This window comes from Nelumbo nucifera, chromosome 4 (assembly GCF_055504915.1).
Source record: "Nelumbo nucifera cultivar China Antique chromosome 4, China Antique-T2T, whole genome shotgun sequence".
NCBI classification, from domain to species: domain Eukaryota; kingdom Viridiplantae; phylum Streptophyta; class Magnoliopsida; order Proteales; family Nelumbonaceae; genus Nelumbo; species Nelumbo nucifera.
In genome coordinates, this window is record NC_142652.1 from 10,801,717 (window position 1) to 10,823,468 (window position 21,752).

Here is a 21,752-nt window from a genome sequence, read left to right on the forward strand (position 1 = left end):
AATACAACTCTCTCTCCTACCAATTCTCTCTTGCTTTTTTTTCTTTCAAATTACAAGAATACCACTCTCTCTCCTACCAACTCTCTCTCTCTTTTCTTTCAAATTACAAGAATGTCATCTCTCTCCTTATAAATTACAAGAATGCCACTCTCTCTCCAACTAAGGGAGACCTTAGCTCAACATCTCGAGTTGAGCCGAGCTCAAGCTCAAGTCTTTAATTCGAATTGAGCTCGAGCTAGATGACACCTCGACCACTGAGGGAGACCTCAGCTCGGCACCTCGGTCACTGAGGGAGATTTCGGCTCAGCACCTCGACAATTGAGGAAGACCTCATCTCGACACCTTGTCAACTAAGGGAGACCTTAGCTCAACACCTCACCTGCTAGGGAAACCCCAGCTTGACACTTCAGCAACTGAGGGAGACATCGATTTGGCACCTCGGCAATTGAGGGAGACCTTGGTTCGAAACCTCGGCTACTTAAGCCTCTAATTCGAATCGAGCTCAAGCCTGATAGTTTATGAGTGAGCCCCTGCAACACAAGGCCCCCTCCGCTAGTAACCATTTAAAAGGAAATAACAACCAAAAGAATCATAAAATAAATAAAATTCAAACAAAGATAAAAAAACAAACACGACATAGAATATAAGGATGTACATGATTGGGTTTTACCACCTACTCCCATGTCGTGGGAGAGATGAAACCATTCTTCATTATGAAATAAAATGAAATAATACATGGTACCTTCTGATTCGCAACTCAAACCAACACTTAACTCGTATATATTTGTTTTCTCTTTCCTCTCTCAACCCAAAGAACCCGTATAGGATAAAAGATCTCAATAGTATACTAAAAGCATTCCTCTCAACCTATTGTTTTTTTCTCAAACGTAGTACTAGTAGCCAGACCAACCATGCATCATATTACGATTTAATCCAGCGGTTGAAAAAAAAAAGCATAACCCCAACAACGTTTTTCATGATTGTGGTGCCTCAATATATCCCACCATTGATAGAGTTCCAACCCCCAATTCAACAATTGTTTCTGAAGGTGAGTGGGAAAGCTTTGGCCATTTGAAAAAAAAAAAAACATCTTGACTTATTTGGAAGATTCTTGTGCATGATGCACTACCTCATTCAATTCCTTGCCAGTCTTTTTGGCTAAAATAAAATTATTTGCAAATACTCTTTCACCCCATACCATGGTAATTTTTCATGCTCAAGAAGCTTCAAAACAAGCTAAGTTGTTTTTCCCAAACAATTAAGGATCTGTTTGTTCACAGTGGGAGTCGGAATCGAAATCCATTGGAATTGGAATTAGAATAGACTGAATAGTCTACTCTTATAGTTTGTTTGATTCATACATGAATCATAAGGGGAATTAGAATAAGTTGGAATGGAATTCCATTCCCAAAGGAAGAGGTGGGAATTCATTCCCTCAAATAAGAGAATGTTGTTACACCAGAAATGGAAATGGGATTCCAATTCTATCCAACCAAATAGTTGGAATTGGAATGGCCCATTTCGATTCCAACTCCAGACCCCTGTTAACCAAACGTGCCCTAAAGTTTTCTCAAAGCAAACAGCATGTGGGAATAATTTGTGGATAGCAGATCCAAGTGCAGCTCCATTGGCATGCATTGACCTCTAAATTCAAGGGGGAGACCTCATAACAATTAGATATTCTTTTGAAGTTGGGATCCACTTGCTATTCATTAAAGAGCATCAGCAACCCACTTGGCCTCTATTGACCCTGATATAGACTATAGAGGACAACTTCTGTTACTGAATTTTCATTTTCAAGCTGATGATGAGTGTTTGAAATTGATTGTCCTTAAGTCGGCCCCTTTGTTTTCTAAATTTTCTGATGTGCTCAACTCTTCAATAAAACCGTTTGCCTTCCAATATTATGATGCCCTGTTACTCCAGTACGTGGGCCCCTTTTGTTTTTTCTTTCATCAATAAAATTAAATTCTGCTTTTTTCAACAAGAAAAAGTAAGATTTCCTTTTCACTCTGCTTAGTTGTACATTGCTTTCATATTTAACTAGTGAATGACCCCGTACTAAGTACGGGGAAGTTATATATATATATATATATATCATTTTTTATTATTGTTTATAAACTGCCATTTTTTAAGACATTCTTATAGTTTACAGGTCCACATAACCCTATTATTATTAATTTATTTTATTATTTAATTTAAATTTTTTGTTATATAATAATAATATTAACTAAATTTGTAATTATTTAAATATTTACTTACTTTTTTCCAACTGACTATAATTATTATATAATAGATTTGTTAATTCATATTTTGCATTTAAGAATAAACGTTAATGATTTGGCTTAACAATTTTAATTACTGTTAATAAATATTGATTCTTAAATAAGGTTTAATTATTGTATTCGGTAATTATTATGAGACATGCTTTGAATAAACATTAATGATAATTAATGATTGTTATTTCATTTTTTATTATTTACTTAATTAAGTACTTGATGGTTATTATTATTATTATTAATTATTTCTATAAATAATTGATTGTTATTATTATTTACTTAATTCTGTAATTTTTAGAAACTAATTATTGTTAGACAGTGTATGCCCTTAGCTTCAATCCAAAGGATGTACCTTATGACATTTAATGTAAATGAATAAAGTAAATATTTTATTCATGTTATTATGGTGTGTTTCTGTGTAATATCCTTAAACTGGACACATATGAGACTCGTGTTAGTTTAGAATGTTCACAGTCATTGGATAGATCTGGGGAGATTTATCCTACCAAGGCTGACACTGATGTGCCGCCAAGTTGGTTAGGGTGGCTTGTCTCAGCTGCCAGGGTGAGACCCGAGGTACATGCAGTGTGGGTTTTCTTGAAACCCTGAACCGAACCAGAATTCCAATATTGCCCTGGACCTTGGAGATTGATGGGCAAAACTGGAATGGTACACCTGACCCCTAGACTCGATTATGATACTGCACTAAGAGTCGGATTGGGTTGTCTTTGATATGCCAATCAGTGAGATCCTTAGAGGGGGTCAAAACCTAGGTATGTTGGGACAGTCTGAGAATTCATCTGAGTGGGTGATTATAGTGACAAGATCAGCCCCTTTGTTGGACAAAGGTAATGATCGGGGATGCACTCTCTCTGATGGAAACCAAAGCTGCTGGCAGCCGATTTCAATCGTTGAAATTTGTTTTTGCAAATTATAAAGATATACATATATATTACGTTTTCAAAATGTTTGCAAAATGTTTTAATTCCTGGGATCCACGTGAGTAGAGAGTGCAGCATTGTTCATTGCAGCCGAGGGAGAGGTCCTCTCTTGTCGGGCAGTGTTTGATCATCATGGGCTGAGAGGTTAAGTGTAAGACCGTTAAGGGTAATACCTGATTGGCTAATCTTGCATCTTCCCACAGTCTCTGGGTTTTTATAAGGTGGCTTGGCCCAGAGACCACTTAGTGTAAGTGTTGGGCCCATTAAGAGCCCATGGTGATGGGCTCAGGGTTTCACTGTCCATAACAATGTATTCAGTCAGGCCTTATAGCAGAGGTTGGGCTGAACCCATGTGGTTGATGTGTAGATCAATGTTTGGGTCCCACGCCATACAAAGAAGCCCAATTGGGCAACAGTTTGGAGGGTTACTGAGCACATGGACTTATTAGGCCTAAAGCCCATTTCGAACTAGTATAATATGATTAGTTAAACAAGGGCGGATCTGGGATTTGGATCAGTAGATAGGATAGGGACTTATCCATATCCACTCAGAGAGTCTAGATCCAAATAGAGATTTGGATTTGGAAAGCTCCTAATGAGATTAGGAGGGGTGATCTAATCTATAGATAAGATAAGGATTTATCCTTATCTCTTAAAGAGAACTCCTTATCCAAATACAAATTTGGATTGGGAAACTCCTAATGAGATTAGGAGCTCTCTTTAAAGCTATAAAAGGAGGAGGAGGGCAAACCTCTAGAGACATCAAATCATCAGATCTTAGATCACAGAGAGAGAAGACAACAACAGTGTGACTGCGCCATCTTCTCCCTGCGTCCTTCTCCTACTGCCGCCATTACCAGTTCGATCTCCATTCTTGTAGGAGTGATCAAGAAAGGTTTTTGATATCAGTCTTTAGAGAAAGGTTGATCTGAAGTCGTGCTCACAGCCTCCATTGAATTCTTGCTGAAGGATTCGGTTCTTAGGAAGAACACTGTTGATTCTGTTCCACCCTACATTGTGTCATCTTCAGTGGGAGCAGTCTTTGGAGATTTCTTTGGGCGTGAACACCTTCATTGGGAGTTACTGCTACTCCGTATCATGTATATCCCTCTCCTACCTTTTGGTTTCAGATCTGGTTCGGTTCTTAGTTCAAAATTGATCATTGAAAATGCAGATTTTCTAAAACAGGGAATGTGATTCTCAGATGGGAGAGAGAGAAATTTTTGAAATTTCGCCCAACCTACCTGCAGGGTTCGACCATCCATACTGTTAATTAGAAGTAGTTAACAGTATTTAATTAGTAATTAACAATATTATTGTTAGTAATTAATAGTTGTAATTAATTAATTAGAAGTAGTTAACAGTAATTATTATTAGTAATCAATAGCTGAAAATAATTAATTAGTTTAGTAGTTAACATTAATTAATAGCATAGTTTCCTTTTTTTTAGGAAATGATTGAAAGTGGGAGTTTCCCACTTCTCACAACTCTACATGATGGTAGGCTCCACTCTCCATGTTAGTGGGCTCTTTTCTTGAACTACCACTAATCAGAATTTGACACATGTCTAGTGGGCTCTATTCTTTAACTACTACTAATCAGAATTTGACATGTGTTCATTTTGTTTAAATCTTTGGAATGACAGGTGCCTAAATGTAAATGAGCCACATGTCTGACTATAGGGGCCTTTGGCCTGAAACCATTGCTTTATATATTAGATAGGGATTTTTGGACTGCAATCCCCCTCACAAATCTGATTTGCACCCCCTCCTAATCTACTAGTAGCCCCCCCCCCCTCTATTAACCGCATCTTGTCCGCGAATCTGGCATCAATCCACGGGTAGATTCCAGTCCACCCCTAGAAATCCTAGCTCCACCAAGAGGTGGACTGAACGGTAAAAACCCCTACTTAATAAGATAATATGGTTGCCACCTACCTATACCTCACCCCTCTATCAACCAACACATGAAACATAACAAAATTCCTTCCATTTCTCTTTTATTTTCCCATTATTCCCTTTTTATAATTGTCAAGAAAATTTCATAAGTAATGCATTAACAATGTTTTTTTTTAAGTTTTCTGTTTACACTTGTACCCACATTATTAAACAAAATTAAGTGGTAATTGCAATTATGTATGATTTTATTTCTTTTAAAAGTAATCTGTATTTTTTCCTGACATGAAAAGGTTTTTTATTTAAAAAAATAAAACCTTTTATATAATGTCAATATACTTGTCTTAGTTTCACGTCAAAGGTATATATATAGAGAGAGAGAGAGAAAAATAGATAGAGAGAGATGAGTGTGTGTGCGTATGTGAGTTCACGTCTGCACCTCATAGCATATCGCAACCGTGTATTGAGAACATCTTCCACTGACAATTTCGGAAGATGTTTTCGATACACACTGAGATGTGCATGTGGAGCGTTTGTGAGGCGCAGATGATGTAATCTTTGTGCAGAAGGCTTGATAAATGAATTGCTCAATTTTTAGATGCAATTTGAATACTGTAATTGCAAGAGAAAGATGACTTACAAACCTAGCACCAAAAAGACAAAACGCTGTAGGTAAGATCAACCAATCAAACACCAGATCTGACCAGATACACTAGAACCAGATCACACTATGTAACCCTAACCCTAGGCCCTAGCCCAGTCGCTTCACCCGAATTGGGCTGGCCAGAGAACCCTTGTGACTCGGTAGACCAATCCTGTGCATCCTTCAATTGATACTGCATCGGAGAGTGGTTGCGGCAACTGTCAACTGACCCAAAAGGTGGATTGGCAGCTAACCGAACATTCAATTGGAAAGTTTTGGTTGGTGTTTAGACTTTATGTGCTATCACGAGTATAGCGTGGTATCCGGTGAGCACATTGACTAAAAGTAAGCAGCCAACAATCCCGTTCATATGCAATGAACTTTATAAAACAAACTTTTGGGATATGGTCAATACGTTTATTAAGTACAGTCAATAGCTCAGCAAGTCTGTCCATCAGATCTTATCCAACTTTTATTCTCTTGACAGGAGAATCCGTGGTCAATGCCGAGTTTGCGATCAATTCTTCTTAGAAAATCGGTCAATGGGAATTTCCCACTTTTGCAGAAACCGTAAGGTCTATATACAATTCATTTTCCTTTGAATAAATTTTTGGGTGCAATTGGTACTCTCTTCCGATGTGGGTAAATCATTTTTTCACAGAAAGGGAAAGTTGATCAAATTATTATATGATTAAAATGTTTTTATACTATTTACAAAATATTCTAAATCGAGACTTAGGCTCCATTTGGAAGGAGTACAAATATAAATATATAGAGTATAAAACCTTTTATTTTATATGTATTTATATTATGCATATTTGTATTTATAATCCTTCTAAACTGAGTCTTATTGAAAAATGCCCTTATTAAGATAAAATATATTCATGAAGTTCACATCAGCGCCACGTAGTAGGTGCCTCGTAGGTGAATATCTGCTCCTCACACAAGGCGCCTCACAAGGACCTTATTAGCACATTTTCCATAAATAATTACATCTAAGTACGGAAAATGTTTATAATGCACCGTGAGACGTGACTGTAAAGTCGGTGTGAGATGCCATATTTTGAAGCAGGTGCCCCACACAATCAAAAGAATGTCACTTGTCGTTTCGTACATGCCACTCCCTTAACACGTGTGGAGTTAATGGGACGGATGTTATACATTCTTTCACCGGCGCCGACATTCATTCCGACGGTCACACCATTCGGCAACATTCAATAGTAATGAACTCCAACTACTATATATTCCAAAAATGTTGGATAAGTTCCAACTTTCTTTTTGATGAATATCAACTCATTACAGAATGAGTTTCCTTTAGAGATGATTAGATCTGTTCATGGGCCGGGTAGTCCGATGGCCCGCCCATACCCCAGTCGGGCTTGGTCATGTAATTAGGCCTGCGGGCTTGACCTCGGGTCTAACACAGTAAGACCGATTGTGTTTCGGGCCAGGCTCGGGATTTGTTAAAAAAACCCGGCCTGGCCCGACTCAACATTATATATTTTTATAAAATATATAATATATATTTTTTATATATTATATAAAATATATAAATAATATAATCTTTATTAAAATATATATTTATAATTTAATATATACATTTTTTATTATTTTCTTTATAATTTCTCTCTCTCTATTCAATCGCTTTAGTAGTAGTAACAGTATGGGCTAAATTTCGGGCTCGGGCTCGGGCCTTAGAAAAATCTGTTAATATAGAGTGAAAGCCCGGCCCGGCCCATGAATAGGTCTAGAGATGATCACGCAAAACAAGAAAGGTTTGAGCGGTTTTTCAAGAAGTATCAATCAGGGCTTTGCTCTACCTATTCTTGAGGTGCTAGTGCCATGTTTGAAGCTAAGCATACTCGTGAGAGATGGCCGGTAAGTGAGATAGATACAAGAGGGACAAAGTTCATTACCTGTTGAATGTTGTTGAACATTGTAATGTGGAGTTTGAGCTCATTCTGAACTTCTAGTAGAAGGGATGGAGATGGAAGAAATAGGGGTAGAAGTCGAGATACCATCGAGTAGGAATATGATTTTGGGTTTTGGATAAGTAGACTGCAATCCACTTCAGAATTCTGAAATTGTAGCCTCCTCCTAGTCTATTAGTAGCCCCCCTATAAACTGCATCCTGCCTGTGGATTTAGCATCGATCCATGGTCAAGATTCATCCCACCTATACAGTGGGGATCAGATTTCTAAGGTGGACTGAACAATAAAAATCCCTTTGGGTTTTTGGGCGAGTTTAGGAGTTCACGGGATGAGATAACACACGTTAAGGGAGTGGCAATGTGCGAGAGGATAGGTGGTATTTTTTGATTATGTAGACGCCTCTAGGGTGATGTTGGGAACTCATAATTATTTGGGTCAGCCCCAAATGAAAAAACTTTGGCTATTGAGGACCAATAGCCTATATTGAAAACATTTTTTAGAATGTCACGTTACCATGAGAGTGGGGTAAAATAGTAATTGTACCTTATTTCCTTTTGACCAAAAACGTGAACATGAACATGAATTGGTGAACGTATCCAATCCAAAAGTGCTCTTAACAAAAGCCTCATTTGATGTGTCTTTTTACACGGTCTTTCGGCTATTTACAAGCTGGGTAGACCATGTTAGTCTTTTTTCCATTTGGTTTAGTCACCAAAAGCCAATGTACAGAAAAAAAAAATGCCAAAAGCCTATTTTAGACTGATTTAAGGAAACTCCAAATAAAATTTTTCATGTCTTTCTCACTTTATTGTCATAGATAAAAGACATTCAATGGCCAAACAGGCTTTAGGCTATTTAGATCTTAGTGCAAAAGCTTAATACGTTTTTAACTGTCAAAATGGCATAAGATCTTTCCAAACAGAATTACCAAATGTCTCCAAAGTTATCCCGCCCCAATCATTCATGTTCCCTAAGGGAATCGGAATTTGCTACTTCAACGTAGTACATATGTCGCCATTAATGACATCATACAAATTTGAGATGTACGGCTGATGTGTAGGTGGGGGAAGCGTACTGTGGGTAGAAAGCACTAGATTCGGACTAAACAGCATCTATTCCTCACACTTTGGCGCGTTATATGTACATTCACCGTGCATTGAGAACATCTTCATATGAATAATAACTTAAAAGTATGGGAGATATTTCCAATACATGTGTGAGGCGCCCTCTGTGAGGAGCAGATCCGGTCTGGATTCGGACTCTACTGGGAGACGAATTAAGTGGAGATCCGGGATGGAAATCATGGGATATGGTAGTGTTTCCTTCTCTGTCCGTTACATGTTTGGTTCCTTGCATCCTTTATTTTCCAAGTTTCTTTTCCATTTTTCATTCTTTGTTTCTTTCTTTTGATATCGCAAGCGATGACGTTTTGTATTGTATTGGAGTGCAAGTTCAGTTGTATATAACCTACCATTCAACAGAGCTTCTTATGCAGAATTATCCAAACGTAAGCATCAACTCATACCCACGAAAGTAATAATAAGAAGAAAAAAAGCAGAATGTGGTAATCACTTCATCAAAATGCTTGATTTAATTTGGTGACTGACCCATTTCACCATTAACTAATTCTCGTCAAAGAGAGAGATATCAAGTTTGGAACAAAGGATGATATACGACCCACCATTTGACCACCATATATGAATAAGCTAGGCGGCTAGAAGCTGGACTAGCTTTCTGCCATATATTGGGTTTCATTGACTAGGCCATATTCTACGTATGAATGAGAATAAATATTTAACAAATATATACTTATGACGACTGTGAAAAGTGAAGCTTAGAAAGGTGGTTTTGCCATTTCTCTACATCTAATTTGGGTTCAAATTATCAAATTCTTTGAACTCACTGTTTCTCAACTAACAACTAACAAGAAGAAAAACCCAGTAAAGTGTTAAAAAAACCAAAAGCTGGTTGCCAATTATCTTTTTTATTTAATACAATAATAGAAACAAGAGCAAGATGAGTAATTTAATGGATAGCATACAACAATATCTTTTCAAAGCAGCTTATTATATATAGTTGATTTTCTATTTATGGCTATCATTGTATGTATATATCAACACATTGGTTTTTACTTTTATGACATCAGTTTATTGGTTACAACTTTTTTTTTATGGCAAGTTACTCTATATTTCACGTGGCAAGGTAAAATTAAATAGTGATGGTGGGAAAGGGGGGGTGTTTGGGTCATGGTTGAGTTGGCCCTACGATATACGTGGCCGCCTAACTATCGTCTTGTCATATCATCTTAGCTCGGCCACATCGGCCTAACTCGGTTAAGCTACGCTATTACTGTGGCACCCCATCTTATCCTTTCAGCCACGTTAACTACACGTCATATGGATGGGCACAACTACAGATAAGGAGGAATAAGGAATACGACTCCACTAGGGAATGGGACTCTATCCCGAATACCTCGGCGGCTAACCTCATCCCGACAACCCTAGAAACTCAATCCGACCAGGACACGGATCTTCGGCTATAAAAAGGTACTCCATGCTCAAGGTAAGGGATCCCAACTTCTGACACCAGTACTACTACTTAGCTCGGACCAGCATCCTTATAGATTGGCCCGACCATCCACTATCTCTTACTGACTTGAGCGTCGGAGTACTTACCCAGGAATAACTCTTCGGGCCTTTCTCCTTTCTTGATCATAGGTTTTGAAGCGCGGCCTCGTCCTTGTAGCTCAGCCCCGCCCTGTTAGCAAGGACTATCTGGTTGCTCTCCTTAGTTCGTGCACCACCTCGGATTAAGCAACATCAAATTGGCGCCGTCTGAGGGAAACGCACAAAAAGTTTTTCCCAAAAATCTTTCATTCCTCATCGCGCAATCAAGATGCCCTAGAACTAGTCTGAACGATCAACAGACTGATCCCCATCTCGAGAATCTCGGCATCGCAGCTCTCCACATCAAGAAATTCCACAGCCTCCACCAGTGGTTGATCTTATACAGTTCCGAGCAATGCAAGAGAGTCGATAAGATCTTCGAGATGATGCAGACACTAGGATGTGCGGCACTGCCCAACCGGGCCGTCCCCCCTCACGCCCCGATGGGTACGAAGGACGATCCACATCCCGAGGACCCCAAAGTGCGTCGGCCAAAAAAGCGGGGAGCGCGGTCCAAGCGTGAGAAGCAAGACACAGCAAGGTGGTATGCCTCCACGGCCCACTCCTGCGAGCCCGACAACCACACACACAGTTGCACTATACCGCCGTGCTACATCACCGTGCTATACAGTTGCACTACACAGTCGCGCTACACCACCGCACTGCACAGTCGTGCTACACTGCCACACTACACAGCCGACTGACCGAGGCACGCATGACACATTGCACATACATCATGTAGGCTACGCAAAAAATGTTGCGCAACGCGGGCAGCGCAGCACTAAATCAGCTGACCTACCAGTGGGCACGACAGGGAGTTCGATAAGAAAACCGACTTAGTCGACCTATAACAGCTCGAGCCCTTAACACATAGCTAGTAGCTAGCTCGGCAGCGTATAGTCAAACATCTGACTCGGCTGATCAACGGCCAGAGCCCAAATCGGAGAAGATCACTCCCGCCTCTGAGGCCAGAGGGCGGTCACCGTACTCCGTACTTCGGCGACAAAACATCGCAAAGCCAGCTGAACAACGGATGACCCACGAAGGGCCCCAAAGGCTCCCAAGACCAGAAACTGAGCGTCCCAAAGATGAGAGCTCAGAATATACTCTGGCCCCACTAGCCGGAGACTGAAGATCTCGGTCAACCCCAGACCTCGGCCAAGGTAAGGCCGAGGAACAAACTCGTATGTATGCACACAAGTTCAAAACAAAACAATATCATTAAGTTAAGCCATCAATACAATAGGTTAAAGCTCGGCATACCGAGCTATCAAAGAAGGAAAAGACAAAAGAACACAAAATTCTAAGAGCAACCTGCAACTGTTCAATCCTCGGCAGGGCAATCGACAGCAATGTCGACCAAGGGAAGCCACACTACACTTCGGCCGAGCACTCCACCCTTCGACTTCGGAACTGGGGGAGTGGTGTTCGGATTCCGAAACTTAAGCTACAAATTCCTCAGTCGAAGAATAGAGAGCCCATCCTCGGTGCAACATCAGGGGAGCTCGGCCCAACGGCTTAACACCTTCCTCGGTGCAGCACTACCGAGCCTCGGAGAGACCCAAATTTTGAAGCTCGAAACCTTCCTTGGCTGGGCATCGGAGAGGCGCAGAATTTGAAGCTCGGCATCTTCCTCGACACTGTGCTACCAAGCCTTAGAGAGACCCAGAATTCGAAGCTCAACACCTTCCCCGGTGCAGTGCTACCGAGCCTCAAAGAGGCGCAGACCCCGAAGCTCGGCACCTTCCTCAGCATTGCACTACCGAGCATCAGAGAGACCTAGACTTCAAAGCTCGGCATGGCGCTACCGAGCCTCAGAGAGACCTAGACTTCAAAGCTCGGCATGGCGCTACCGAGCCTCAGAGAGACCTAGACTTCAAAGCTCGGCATGGCGCTACCGAGCCTCAGAGAGACCCAGACTTCGAAGCTCGACACCTTCCTTGGTGGGGCATCAGAGAGACCTAGACTTCGAAGCTCGGCACCTTCCTTGGCACGACGCTACCGAGCCTCGAAGAGACCCAGACTTTGAAGCTCGACACCTTCCTCGGTGGGGCATCAGAGAGACCTAGACTTCAAAGCTCGGCATGGCGCTACCGAGCCTCAGAGAGACCCAGACTTCGAAGCTCGACACCTTCCTTGGTGGGGCATCAGAGAGACCTAGACTTCGAAGCTCGGCACCTTCCTTGGCACGACGCTACCGAGCCTCGAAGAGACCCAGACTTTGAAGCTCGACACCTTCCTCGGTGGGGCATCAGAGAGACCTAGACTTCGAAGCTCAGCACCTTCCTCGGTGCGGCGCTACTGAGCCTCAAAGAGACCCAGACTTCGAAACTCGACAACTTTCTCGGTGCGGTGGTACCGAGCCTCGAAGAGACCCAGACTTCTAAGCTCGGCATAGCGCTGCCGAGCCTCAGAGAGGCATAGACTTTGAAGCTCGACACCTTCCTTGGCACTACATTACCGAGCATTGGAGAGATCCAGACTTCGAAGCTCGGCACCTTCCTCGGCGTAGCGCTATTGAGCCTCGAAGAGACCCAGCCTTCGAAGCTCAGAACCTTCCTCGGCGCGACGCTACCGAGCATCAAAGAGGCGCAGACTCCGAAATTCAGCACCTTCCTTGACATTGCGCTACCAAGCCTCGGAGAGACCCAAACTTTGAAGCTCGGAACCTTCCTTGTATCGACGACTCGGCACCTTCCTCAAAACTGAAGCTCGACCTCCACCAAGAATAGGAAAGCCCCTCCTCGACAGCCGACCGAGCTAAGCAACCACGCAGCGTTTCAGCAAAGAAGGCCTCGCTCTGTCCTAGTCAAGCATGCCACTCTTCGACTTCGGAATTGGGGGAGTGGTGCCCGAATCCCAAAATTTCAAGAATAAGTTCCTCAGCTGAAGAGCATACCCTCAACTTCGAAGCTTGGCAAACCACAACCGAGCTTCACAATAGCTCGGCACCTGCGAAGCTCCCAACTTCGAAGGTCGGCAGACCACAACCGACCATCATAATAGCTTGGCACCTGGAGGCCCTCAAACATCACAACAGCTCGGCACCTAGGGGCCCTTAGCTTTGGAGCTCTTCAAGTCATAGCCGAGCATCACAACGACCTCAGTTCCACGGCCTGGCAACCCCAAAGGAACCCGTCTCCATAGCTCGGCACCCCGTGGCTGAGCATCACAACCTCAATTCCAGAGCTCGGCCTCCGACTGACAGCAAAAAGCCTTTCCTCAGCATACAACCGAGCTAAGCCCCGACTTCGGAAGCTAAGCACATCATAGCCGAGTATCACAGCGGCCTCAACTCCAAAATTCGGTCCCAACTCCAAAGCTCAACGCACCACGGCCGAGCATCACCACGGCACAGAAGCTCAACTTCCACTTGGAATTAGAGCCGTTCCTTGGCTCCACCAACAGGACGGACTTGAAAGCTCAGTTCGACACCTCGGCTCTCGGCCGAGCTACGCAACCACGCAACACTTCGGGCCAGGCACTCCCCATCCTCGACTCCAGAACTGGGGGAGTGGTGTTCGGACTCCGTAGTCAGAGCTCTTAAAGTTCTGCAGCCGATAATGGAAAGATTCCTCGACCATTTTCCATATTGCCCGGTTCTCAAGATTGCGACAGGCACCGAGGAACACCAAAGGGACCAAACGCCCATCTAGACATCAACTTGAAGTTCTTCAACCGAAGAACAAATTGGACTATTTCATTCCTCGACTTCAGAACTGGGGGAGTGGTGTTCAGGTCATGGCTGAGCTAGTCCTACAAAACACGTCGCCGCCCAACTATCATCCTAGCTCGGCCACGCTAGCATAGCTTGGCCAAGCTACGCTATTACTGTGGCACCCCATCTTATCCTTCCAACCACATCAACTACACGTCATATGGATGAGCACAACAACGGATAAGAAGGAATAAGGAAGACGACTCCGTTGGGGAATGTGACTCTATCCCAAATACCTCGGAGGCTAACCTCATCCCGACAACCCCGGAAGCCCAATCCGACTAGGACACGAATCTTCGGCTATAGAAAGGTACATCGTGCTTGAGGTAAGGGATCCGAACTTCTGACAGCAGTAGTACCACTTAGCTTGGACCAGCATCCTTATAGCTCGGCCCGACCATCCACCACCTCTTACTGACTTGAGCATCAGAGTACTTACCCGGGGTAACTCCTCGGGTCTCTGACTTTTCCTTTTTTTATCACATGTCTTGAAGCGCGGCCTCGTCCTTGTAACTCAGCCCCGCCCTGTCAGCAAGGACTATCTGGTTGCTCTCCTCAGTTTGTGCACCACCTCGGATTGAGCAACATCAGGAGGTTTGATTCGTGACGATGAGGGTAGGTTTCTCAAAGCTTTTTCAAGCCTTTATGATATTTGTACTTCTCTTCAAGAAGAAATTAAAGCTCTTCGAGATGGAATTAATATGTGTATTCACCATTGTTATCTTAATATCAAGGTTGCAATGCGATAATTCTATTATGACAAGTCTCTTCAACTCAACCTTTTTTCCATGGAGTATTAATTACTATCTAGTTGAAATCAAAAGGCTCATTGATTCTTGCAATTACTCAATAAAGCATGTGTATTGTGAAGTGAATAGACTAGCGGATTATTTGGCTAAAATGGGTGGGTTGTTGGAAGGATTCACTAGCTTCAGTGCTATTTCACATATCCCATATCAGGTAAGAAAGTAATTAATTTTTGAAGATTTTATAAATTTACCCAATTTAAGAGTTAGATAATCTATTTGAAGGGATGGGATATCCATCACATGGACGCCTAAATCTTGCGGAATGGACTGGACGAATTTCAAAAAAAAAATTTCTCCCATATTTGCAGGGAATCGAATTCCCTATTTTAGAAAACATATTTTCAAGGATCAATCTTGAACCATGAACCAAACCAGATCTAAACCAAAAGGAGTAGGAGGGAGGATGTACCTGATACGGAGAAACAGTATCTCCCAAGAACTGGAGATCGAACTGAAGGTGATGGCGGCAGCAAGAAGGAGGCGGCAAGAGAGAATTCACAGGGTGCAGAAATCTCTCTTCTTGTGATTTTCAGCTCTGAAGAGAATTGAACATCAATCACTAACAGTTGCCACCCCTTTCTCCTTTCATAATCTTAAAGGGATCAGCTCCTAATCCCATTAGAAGTTTCTAATCCAAATCATATTTGGATTAGAAGTCCCTTTAAGTGATAAGGGATAACCCTTATCTTATCTGCAGATCAGATCAACCATCTCCTAATCTAATTAGGAGGCTTCTAGATCTAAATCTCATTTAGATCTTAGACTCTCTAAGTGGATAGGGTCTAGGCCCAATCCTATTAGCTGATCCATCTCAGAATTCGCCCCTTTTAATTGACTGATCAAATCAGCCCAGTTTGAAATGGGCTTAAGGCCCATTTAAGGTTATGTACTCACTTAGCCTTCGAAATTGCTGCCCAGTTGGGCTTCCTTGTATGGCGTGAGACCCAAACATTGATCTACACATCAGCTACATGGGTTCAGCCCAGCCTTTGGTACAAGGCCTGGCCGAATACACTGTTATGGACAGTGCACCCCCTGAAACCCATCTTATGGGCTCTATGGGCCCAACACTTACCCTAAGTGGTCCCTGGGCCAAACCACCTTGTAACACCCAGGGACTGTGGGCAGATGCAAGATTAGCCCATCATGTATTATCCTCAATGGTCTTACACTTAACCTCTCAGCCCATAATGATCGAACACTGCCCGACAAGGGAGGACCTCTCCCTCGACTACAAGGAACAGTGTTGCACTCTCTGCTTACATGGATCCCGGGAATTAAAACCTTCTGCGAATCATTTCGAAACCATAACATATATATATATATATCTTTATATAAATATATTTTGCAAAACAAAATCTCAACAATTGAAATCGGCTGCCGGTAGTCTTGGTTTCCATCAGAGAGAGTGCATCCCCGATATTACCTTTGTTCGACAAAGGGGCTGATCCTGTCACTATGATCACCCACTCAGATGAATTCTCAGACTGTCCCAACATACCCAGGTTTTGACCCCCACTAAGGATCTCACTGATTGGTACATCAAAGACAGCCCAATCCGACATCTAGTGTAGTATCATAATCGAGTCTAGGGGTTAGGTGTAACTTTCCAGTTTTTCCCATCTATCTCCAAGGTCCAGGGCAATACTGGAAATCTGATCCGGTTCAAAGGTTCTATTAATCCTACACTGCATGTGCTTCGGGTCTCACCCTGGTAGCTGAGACAAACCACCCCAACAGTTGGCCGCACACCAGTGTCAGCCTTGGCAGGATAAATCTCCCCAGACTTACCCAATGGCTGTGAACATTCTAAACTAACACAAGTCTCATTAAGTGTCCAGTTTAAGGGTATTACACAGAAACACACCACAAGAACATGAATCAAATGTGTACTTTATTCATTTACAATAAATTCATAATGTACATAATTCTGATTGAAGCTAAGGGCATACAACTGTCTAACACTATTCATGGCTTTTTTTGTGGGTTGGGGTAAGAGGTTAAGGTTGAGAGATTTGTATCTTGGGTTTGGGGTAAGGCGGGCTAAGTCCTCCACTGTTATAGCTGTTTTTACTTTTGATAATGCATGGTTAATAAATTTTAAGGTGGTCGCCCCTCCACCTGGAGTAAATTTTGGGGTTAAAAAAAACTTTTTTTTTATATCATGTCTTTCTAGTATTATGGCCACCGAACCAAATGTCCATTTATATATAAACCTTGTTTGCTTTTCAGGGAGTTACTTATCCAAGTAAATGCACTTTGGTAAATATTTTCTGCGAAATATTTATTCGGATAAGTGTATTTACCCATGTTCTTTTATTTCCCAAGGAAATAAGAAAATGACCACTTTAATCATAAAAAGTCATTATTAAAAGGGACAATTTTGTCCCATCCAAGTATTGGCAACTTTTCGATGAAGCCAAAAAAAAAATACAATGAAGCAAAAAAAAAAAAAGTGTTGACAACTTTCCCTAGGTGGAAATGTTATTTATCCACATAAGAGATGGGTATCACTTACCTGTATAATTAAGTGATACCCATGGAAATTAATTTTTTATGAACCCTACATAAATCTAAAAATATAACATAAATATTTTGATCAATAAGAACCAAAATCCTATTGACCAACTTCCCTCTCTCAAAACCCAAACAATAATGAATCCTTAAAGTAAATAGATGGTAAATCCTATGAAATGAATATTATATTTGTCTGTGTCTGCATGAAATTTTATATGTGCATGGGATGTTTAAATCTTTGCTTTACTACATGAATGTTAACAATCTTCTATATACCTCCGTATGCACATGATCATGATCATTGACACATGTAAATTATATGGTCATACATGATACATGCGTTTCTAACCATATATCCAATGTCAAATGGCTAGACAGGTGATTAGCCTTTAATTCTTTTGAAATCCATTCATTTTCGTGCACAGGGCTTTAAACGAGAAGTTTGGTCGCCACATAAATGACATCTTTGCTACATAATGCCCATACTTACCTTGGCCGCACGTCAAGACCATTATGCCAAAACTATATCTATTATATTTTTTCTCTTTTCTCATTCCCCAATTTTTTTCTTTCTCTGCATGTGGCAAAATCTAATTTCCCCAAGGTGCTTTTATATAATTTTTTACATGCCTGGGACAGAGGGAAGATATCTACTCACAATAAACCTGTACATGGGGTAACTCAAGTGTTTTATGGTCTAGCCGTATTGATTTTCTTGTTTCTACTTTAAACGAAGATAATTTGTATTGAAATTAAAGTTATGTACTTATGTTTGGTCGTAGTGCAAATAAGAGTTAGACAAAATTTGCATTCAGTATAGTTTTGCATTATTGGTTTGTAATTATGATTTGCACTTCAATCTCATATAAAATTTGTACTTTTTTTTGTCTCATTTGCATATATTAGTATTGCAAATTTTGTATATAAAAAATTGATACAATATTTATACTACCCTCCTCCTATCAGTTCTCTCTCATATAAGGTGGTGACCACATCCTCTTGCTTCCTACTTTATTACCAAACAAGTAACCCTCTTACCTCTTTTCTCTTATATATAAGGTGGATCCACAACATTTTACTTTTGCGAAAGTAAATAATCAGAATTTGCGTTCAGCTTATTTGCACTCCCATGCATTTACACTAATGCTATATCAGTGATCGAATTGGTTATAACTTATAAGTTTTTTTGGTATCATGCTTTCTCCAACATATGCTTTATATAATAATTGATCGAATTGGTTACAACATCAGTTTTTATCCAAACATCCCCAATATGGCCTTTGTCGTTTACCAGTCATCACCCAACTTAGGGTTTGGGTCTTTAGTAATAGTCAGAAGTTAAAAGGAACTTGCAAAGCCCAATGCTGATTTCTTGAATTTTTGACTTTGTTGTTGTTGTTATTGTTGTTATTATTATTATTATTTGATATTTTCCTTGATCTTAAAAATATTGAATAATCAATTATGTAATATCACATATTTGCATGTTTAATAAAAAACAAAAAAACACCAATCAATGGTGGCTCGAGTGGTCTAGGAATTTTCTTTTGGGGGGGCTAAGTTAAATGAGATAGAGAGTAGAAAAAGTAGGGTATTGGAGAAAATGGACCAAAAAGGTTTGGATTTACTATATATTCTCTAAAGAAAAAAATAAATATTTTTTATTTATTTTGGGAGTTGGAAGAGCGTTAAAGAGTGACACGTTGTCCAAGCCAATGACACAATAGTTAATGATAGTCATTGGTGTCACTCTAAAAAAATGAGGCGAGGCCAATTGAGAAATAGCATAATTGGTGCACTGGATGAATTGTCCCAGCCGTAGTGCGGTTTCGAGTCCTGCTATTATTATCTTTGTAATACAATAGCATAATTAGTGTACGTGATGTTATACTGTTAATATAAGTGTATTGCAATCCATCTCTGAAATTGCAGTCATCTCTTAGTCTACTAGTAGCCCCCCCCCTAATAAACTGCATCTCCATCCCTAAAAATCCTTAGGGGTGGAATGAACTATAAAAACCCCTTAATTTAAAAGATTACTAAGTAAGGCGAAGGATTAAACAGGTGGTACTTCTAGTGGGCCTCACCGTCACCTTGCTGTATCCCCACCCTTGAATTGCCGCATCATTGTCCTTTGGGCAGGAGTCAGATGTGAAATCAGTTCTTTTTACAAAGAAAAAGAAAATTAATGTCACAGTTTATTAACTTTGTAGGTATCAATTTATCATGTCTATACCAGGGCTGCAAAATGGGTTTATATTTATTCAAATTCGATTTGATTAAAGTAGTCTAGTATTATCCATGGTTTTTTAAAAATGACCCAGAGACCAAATCGGTCAGGGGTTTGGTTACTGAGTCAAACGGTCTGACCATTTGAACTAAATGGTCAGCCTATTTTGACAAAAAAATAAAAATAAATAAAAACGATTAAAACCATTCGAATGATTAATCGCCCAAGTCAACGGTTTGCTAACTAAAATCAACAGTTTTAGGAAAAATCGAAACCGGTCACTTAATCGATTCCTAGTTTTTCCAGTCCAATTTTAAAAACCATAGTTTTATCTACTTATAAGTGGATCTAACACTAATCCATCCTAATTCATTATCTAGTAAAAAAAACACTCATAGATGTGTTTACCTTTTTGTTGACCCATATGGTTGAGTTGGTGAACGGGTCACCCACTTTAGATTAGTCTCTAAGGCTATGTTTGGTTTGAAGGAAAAGATAGGGAAAGGAAGGGAAAGAAAGGGGAATTAATACAAATGATGAGGGCAGATTTGGCCCTCCAATGATATTGTGACACATGGCACCTCGGAACAATTAGGTGACACTCGGAACCACTTTGGCAACAACTTGCCTTAGCCAAGTTGATGGTGTCCCACCTGGCGGCTTGGCACAGGCACCGACCTGGCGACCTGGCACATGTGCCGACCCGGCGACTTGCAAGACGTGCTCGTCGACAAATTCGACATGCATATTCAAACACTCCCACGATCCTTGGAAGTTGGCCCACGTGCCGAACGATCTGGAAGGTGGTCAACGTGCATGGCAGTTACCTCCAGGAATCTCGACCACTTAGACGATCTCGCAGAAATCTCGGATATGGTGCGTGAAGCCCACGCCAAACAATGCCTATATAAAGGCACCAACCCCAATGGCAAGAGGCAAGCAAGCAAGTAAGCAAGTTCTAGCTCTCAAACTTTGTGATTTTTAGCTCGCAGTCTACTATGAGAGTACTGACTTAAGCATCGGAGCGACCTCGCCCGGTTAGCCACCCCGGGTCCTCTGACATTTGGTTCCTTGCAGGTCTCTTAAGAGCAGCAAAGCTCATCAATTCAGCTCGCCACCAGGCAGCTCGGCACCTGGTCAACCAGCACCTCACAAGCAGCTCGGCACCTCACAGGCAGCTTGGCACCTGGTCAGCCCAGCACCTCACAGGTAGCTCGGCACCTGGTCAACCCGGCACCTCACAGGCAGCTCGACACCTGGTCAGCCCAATACCTCATAGGCAGCTCGGCACCTGGTCAACCAGCACCTCACAGGCAGCTCGGTACCTCACAGGTAGCTTGGCACCTGGTCTGCCCAACACCTCACAGGCAGCTCGACACCTGGTCAACCCGGCACCTCACAGGCAGCTCGACACCTGATCAGCCCAACACCTCATAGGCAGCTCGGCACCTGGTCAGCCCGGCACTTCACAGGTAACTCGCCACCTAGTCAGCTCGACACCTCATAGGCAGCTCGACACTATAGTCAGCTCGCCACCTAGCTTGCCCAGCTCGACTCAACTCGGCAGCCAAAGTTCACTTCGACCTGAGTCATCGGCCACTTGGAAGCAGTCCAAATGTAGAAGTACTTAGCCAAAAAATCGATACTTAACCAAAAATTGATTCTTCAACACGGGTTGTAAAGGTTTATCTACCTTTCCCTTCCTTTCCCTCAAACCAAACATAGCCTAAATGCTAAGTTAAAGAGAGGAAAAAGTGAAAAACCATATTGACCCATCTGACCTGTTCAATGTGTTAACCAGATTTTTGTATTATTTTGAATGTTTTCCATTAATGATATCACAAATTGACCGAAAAATGGCAATGACACATTGACCGAGATGAAAAGCAATTTGAGTTCCGAAAAGCATTTTAAAAAAGCCATACCAATACAAGTTCACATTGACACCCCCACAACATATCCCAACTGTGTATTAACCAAGCTCCGTTTGGAAGGATTACAAATGCTAATATATAGAATGCAAAACCTTATATTTTGTATGTATTTGCATAGTAATAACATGTACGGGAGATGTCTACAACACATCCCAACTGTGTATTGAAAACATCTCCTAATGATATAT